This window comes from Brassica oleracea, chromosome C6 (assembly GCF_000695525.1).
Source record: "Brassica oleracea var. oleracea cultivar TO1000 chromosome C6, BOL, whole genome shotgun sequence".
Classification (NCBI taxonomy): Eukaryota; Viridiplantae; Streptophyta; class Magnoliopsida; order Brassicales; family Brassicaceae; genus Brassica; species Brassica oleracea.
The window spans coordinates 10,886,833-10,893,926 of NC_027753.1; positions in this window are offsets into that span (position 1 = coordinate 10,886,833).

The following is a 7,094-nucleotide window of genomic DNA, read 5'->3' on the forward strand; positions in this document are numbered from 1 at the left end:
ATTGTTCATTAATGTTTGTGTCTAGATTAGCTACCTAGAACTTGCCATAGGATTGATTGATAAAAGCCTTAGCTAATTCTCATCCTGAAAACATTCTAATTGAACTTTGTTTCTTGCTATGAGCAAGGCAAGAGGTGATCTAGTGAGCTTAGTAAGCATTCATTCAACTTGCGCATAAAGCTTGACTAGAGCGCGTCGATCGATATCATACTTGAATAATCGATCGACGGTGCAAAAGGTGTATCGATCGATACGCCCATTGGAATATCGATCGACACTTTCTATAGATCAATATAACGAGAGTTGAGATCATAGATCTAGTTAATAGTCAACAAGTCAATGCTCGCAAAGGCCGAAAGACTTGTTGATCAAATAGTTGAGCTTTACATTATCATGCATGAAACTCATTAGGCATCTATAGGATTATAATTCCAACTTTCTTGAATAAAAACCCTAAGGCTATCTATTTCCTTTTTAAGCACCAAAACCCTAAAACTTGCTATTGAACAAGTACTAGTTCAATATAAAACTGCAATTACTTTCAAAACTCTTAAAAACATCTTGCTTAACAAATCATATTAGAATCTCTAGGTTCTCTAGCTCTCTATGAATTCGATCCCTATGTACTACAACTCGACCTCTTATTTGAGAGAGTATAAATCACTCCTTAGGGTAATTTGAGTGGTATCAAATTTGGCGCCGTTTTCGGAGAGCGTTGATCACCTGTTTTCTAATTTTTGTTAAGTATTCTGACAGAAATTTTTTTTTCTTTGATTTTCAGGTATATGCCCAACAGTACCAGAAGCAACAAGGAATCACAACTGATACTCTCACCAGATCCTGCAAGTCTGGAACGCACGATCCGTAAGAAAGCGCGCTCCCTATCGACCGACAACAACAATTCCGCGTCGCTCGATTCTGCTCAACCACCGTCGACCCAGAAACCAGTCCCGTCAACAGATTCTCGCTCACCCCTATCGATCGACAACACAGACCTTCCGTTGACCGATAACCTTCACCCGACATCGATCGACATTCCATCTCGGACATCGATCGATACTGATCCGCGAGCAATGGTTGCGCCTTTGATACTTGTTCGGGACAACCATGGAGACCTGCAAGACTAGGAGGGTCATCTGCGTAATGCAGCAGGTCAGAGAATAGATGCTCAGGGGGCTGCAATCCCTGAGCCTGATGCTACTACTACAGGTACTACCTTACCGGTAGATGAGGCTGCGCAACCCATGACGTTGGCTGACTACAACCGTCCAGATCGCTACTACACCAACAGATCAGCCATCCTTCCTCCTACCATTGAGAGGGATTTTGAGCTGAAAGCGCAGTACTACACACTTGTTGGACAGTTGCCCTACCATGGACTATCCCACGAGCATCCTATTGACCATCTTGAGAGGTTCGAGGATCTAATTTCTGCTATTAGAGTCAAGGGAGTCTCTGAAGACTACCTATTATGCAAGCTTTTCAGATATTCACATGCTAGAGAAGCTCTGCATTGGCTCAAACAGTTACAAACAGGATCTCTTAAATCCTGGAGCGAAATCAAGAATGCATTCTTATGCAATTTCTTTGATGAGGCGCGTGCTGAACACTTGAGGAGCAAGATTGCTACATTCACTCAGGAGCCTGCATAATCATTCAGAGGCTCTTGGATCAGATCAATCATTCAGAGGCTCTTGGATAAGATTCAAGTCTTACCAGAGAGATTGCTACACCACAGATTCAATGAAGTACAACTACTCAGTACTTTCTACAGAGGCATCGCGGTGCAGTACCAGATGGCTCTTGATGTTTCCAGCAATGGAAACTTCAACACCAGAAATCCAGAGGAGGCAGTCAAAGTGATCGAAAACCTAGCATCCAACAACAGCACCAAGAACACTGATTTTGAGAGGAAGAGATCTGCCACCATCCTTGGGAATAATCAGATGGATGAGGTGAAGGCAAAACTGGACAGTGTTCAAAAGCTTCTCAAGAAGCAGGTCAGCTTTGTTGAAGATGCAGAAGCTGTAGAGGGTAGAACAGAGGAAGAAGAAGTAAACTACATTGGTGGAGCTGGATTCCAAGGAAACCAGGGTGGAAACAGAAACTCCTATGGAAATAGGAGTAACTTCAACCAAAATTCGCAGTACCAAAAACCCTACAACAACAGCTACAACAACAATAGGAATTTTTGGAAGTTCCTACTACCAGAAGCCACCGCCGCCTACGCAAGAGAACAAGATTGAAGAGATGCTCGATAGGGTTCTTGAGGCACAGCAACGAATGACAGTGGACTTCAGTGGGAAGATAGATTCTGTCTACATCAACCTAAACACAAAGTTTGAGACTTTGAGCTCTCATGTGAAGAAGATGGAGATACAGGTTGTGTAGACAGGAGATGCTATTAGGAGGCAGGAAGCTTCAACAAGAGGAGTAGGGGATGATGTGATGAAGCCCCACGTGAATGCCATTATTGAGTATGACTTTTGGCAAGTGGTGAAGGAAGAGCATCGATATACACCAATCAGAATCGATACAGAAGTACCAGAGCATCGATCGACAACACCTACAGAATCAACCGCATCTTGCAATGCCGTGAAGATTCTAACTCACGAGGAGTTCGCAGCAAAACACCCACATCCGCCCAGCCTTGACAATGTCTGAATCGATCGACATACCAACGACATTGGGAGAATGTTCTGTGAAGCCAGAGAAAAGATGAAGGGAAGGACGACATTGAAGAAGAAGAGTGATCCTGGGAAATTTGCAATACCATGAACAGAGCAGGGTATTGAATTCCCACATGCTTTGTGCGACACAGGATCATCAGTCAGCATCCTACCTAGGCTTATGGCAGACCATCTGGGTCTGCAGGTGGAGCCTTCACAGGAATTGTTCACTTTTGTGGATTGTTCCCACAAGAGTTCAGGAGGAATTGTGAGAGACCTAGAGGTGCAGATTGGTAATGCCCTAGTTCCCGTTGATTCTCATGTCTTGGACATCAAGTTAAACTGGAACTCTTCTCTACTACTTGGGAGAGCTTTCTTGTCAGCCGTGGGAGCATTGTGCAACTTGCAAACCAACCAGTTGTGTCTAACACTCATCGATCCTAATTCCCACTACGACCCTATCCCAGTCAAGAAGCCACAGATGATCTCCTGAAGAATCAATGATCCAGGTATCATTGCAGCTTGCCACTGTGGAGATGAGTACGAAACTGAATATTCAGAATCGATCGAGACTCACACTGCAACATCGATCGATAGTAGTAAGCAGATATCGACCGACATACCACATGAAGAATCGGTCGACACACATCCAGATGAGTGGGAGAATTACTACTTCAACCCCACTATTGACGCTTAAACCAGACAAAATATGCATACAAACGAGTATGATGAAGACTATGAGGAGGAACAAGCCATTGAGTACAGAGCCATCCTTGATGAGGAAGATAAACTCTTACACCATTCCTCTTGTACAAGGAGTGCACCATCGATCGCCAGGACGAGCTTGCCATCGATCGACAACACCTTCAGAATCAACCGCATCTTGCAATGCCGTGAAGATTCTAACTCACGAGGAGTTCGCAGCAAAACACCCACATCCGCCCAGCCCTGACAATGTCTGAATCGATCGACATACCAACAGCAACATCGAACGACACTAAGAAGCTAATATCGATCGATACCCATCACCTCCTATCGATCGACGAGCCCCTATCACCTACCGAGTGCAGATGCCGAAGATAGATGTGGCACGACTTAATGCACTCAGGCCCTAACCTAAACCTTCAGAACAACCACCAGAGCCTATCAGGACACCTTCAGATGATGGAGATGATCCTATGGAAGAGGATAGGGTTTCTACTGGAAGAACCCTAAGGAGAAGAAAGGAAAAAGTGGCGAAACATCTGAAGAGGGGGGCTAATGAAAAGGAGAAGGAAAAGCTTATGGCAGACCATCTGGGTCTGCAGGGGGAGCCTTCGCAGAAATTGTTCACTTTTGTGGATTGTTCCCAGAAGAGTTCAGGAGGAATTTTGAGAGACCTAGAGGTGCATATTGGTAATGCCCTAGTTCCCGTTGATTTTCATGTCTTGGACATCAAGTTAAACTGGAACTCTTCTCTACTACTTGGGAGAGCTTTCTTGTCAACCGTGGGAGCATTGTGCAACTTGCAAACCAACCAGTTGTGTCTAACACTCATCGATCGTAATTCCCACTACGACCCTATCCCAGTCAAGAAGCCACAGACGATCTCCTGAAGAATCAATGATCCAGGTATCATTGCAGCTTGCCACTGTGGAGATGAGTACGAAACTGAATATTCAGAATCGATCGAGACTCACACTGCAACATCGATCGATAGTAGTAACCAGATATCGACCGACATACCACATGAAGAATCGGTCGACACACATCCAGATGAGTGGGAGAATTACTACTTCAACCCCACTATTGACGCTTACACCAGACAAAATATGCATACAAACGAGTATGATGAAGACTGTGAGGAGGAACAAGCCATTGAGTACAGAGCCATCCTTGATGAGGAAGATAAACTCTTACACCATTCCTCTTGTACAAGGACTGCACCATCGATCGACAGGACGAGCTTGCCATCGATCGACACTCAACCTCAACAATGATGCTAAAAAGGAGCATCGACCGACACTGCCTACTACAAATCGATCGACACTGATTTCAACCGTGTGCGAGACGGAGACTACTCGATTGGTAGTTGGGGAGATGAACACCACCACGAGAGCTTTCCATAGAAACAGTAACCTACACACCAAGAGCAGATAAACTACAAGATAGCTTCACAGACGAGGAGCTGCTCAACATGCAAAAGCGCGATGATACAGATCAGTTTCCAGCAGAAGCTTCTTGGGAAATAAATCGTTTCAGCCAATTGATCGACACTCGTCACCAGCAATCGATCGATAAACTTCCTCAAAAATCGATCGACATCAACAATACCACATCGATAGACAACCATTCAATACCGAAAACCACTGTAAGCGAAAAAGATAAATTAGATAACCAGTATCTAACTCCAGACGAATTTGGTATTTTCAGGGACCCTAATGGCTTCGCAAAAGCAATAGACGGCGGCACACTACACGTATCTCGAGAAGATATCAGATATCCTTCAGACAGCAAATGGAGCAGACAATCTGTTCATGCATTAACGTAGCAACCGCGAACAGAAGACTACAAAGGAGATCTATGACGCAGCTGGTGGCATAGAAAACAGCTTCGAACAACGATCTCGCCATACAAATCATCCATCGATCAACATAGACGTTCCAACGGTCACCAGACAGCCATAATTCAACAGAAGAGCTTCTAACCCTTATGGTAACAGGAAATTTTACTGGGAAGCGAAAGATGAGTATAGAGTCTACAGAGATGATCGAGAATTTTCCAGAGATCTAGATGGACACACCATCCCTGTTCACAACAAGGATATCAGAAGACTGTTGGAAAGAGCTTCAAGAGATGAGCCAGCCTACATATGTCTTCCTGAACATGATAGCCAATTCACACAGACAAAGTTGATACCAGAGATCTACACCAAGGACGAGATCAATGAGTTGTTCTATGGCGTCTGTGGTGAACATGATCGGAACAAAGAAGCCTTCCAGATGAAGCTTGATGGGGTCTATTATCCATTGAATGATAGTATAAGTTAGCTAACTACTTGCATGGAGGAGATGAAGCAAGACAAAGCCAGAACGCATAACGCGACCGGCACTGTTCGACCACAATCGATCGACATCCGACAATCACCATCGCTCGACATCCACCATCACGCATCGATCGACAACCGCCTGGCCGCATCGATCGACCCCAATCCGCCACGGCCACACAAATAAGTCTCACCCGGATTTCCACATAAGAGAAGAGATAGATCAGTTGGTAGAAGGGATCTACAGAGCTCTGGAAACTGCGGAGGAGAGGCTTGATGGGAGATGTGATGACATCTATTTTCCAATGGACCTTACCATCAGTGCATTGACCTCCAAGGTTGAAGCTATACAAGGGGAGTTGGTGGATATTCAAAGTTACATTGCACGTCGACCACAAGCATTGATATCGATCGACAGACGCATCAACAAATCGATCGACACCAACCATTCAGCATCGATCGACATTGATACAAACCGGGGCAGGCTAGTGCCAAAGACGACATCCGACATGTCCAACACACCTTACCATGGAAAGGAGATCTCAGCTGACACCTACGCCGCACTTACAAGAAATCAATTCATCCTTGAGAGTCTTGGTGAAAGATTGCAGAGGATTGAAAACACAACTGCAGCAATGAAGGATAAATGGCGCAGAGGGGATGAAGCAATGAGAGACATCACTGGTACATGGTTCAACAAGTGCAAAGAAGAGATGGATACTTGCTTTCCAACAAGTCCCAGTTCTCAACATTACTAGCTAAAACACTTCAAAAGTCAAGCTAAATGACTATAACAAAGCGTTGAGTGGGAAGGCAACCCACTATTAGATAATAATTATTAAGTTTTCATTGATTTACTATTTATGTTGGTTTTTAATTATTGCAGGTCATAGAAAAAAAAAGAAGATCCGAGTACACGATTGTCATCTGTATCGACCGACGCGGATAAGTCGACATCGATCGACATTTCCTCACCTGCGTCGACCGCCAACAACATCCATGAATCGGTCGACATCTATTCTGGTCTGGTATATCGTTCCTACTTGTTCAATTGAGTCCTTATGATTTATTTCTCACCATAACTCCGACTGAATTTACACTGGGGACAATGTAGTTTAAGTCTGGGGGGAGGTTTACTGATATTTATTTACTTATTAGTCTTATTAAAAATGTTTTCAAATTAAGCTATTATTGAGTCAAGAAAGGGATTATGAACTTATAGATTTTGCTACATATCTAACCACTTCTTAGCACCATTCTAGACTTACTGATTGCAGATAGTACTAAAGATATTAAAGTGGATCAACTTGTCAACTATCCACTCTTGCTAAGATTGTTTTGAAGGAACCAAAGCTGACCTCCAACACTAAACCTGACACAACTGCTTGTCTTGGGGCTTG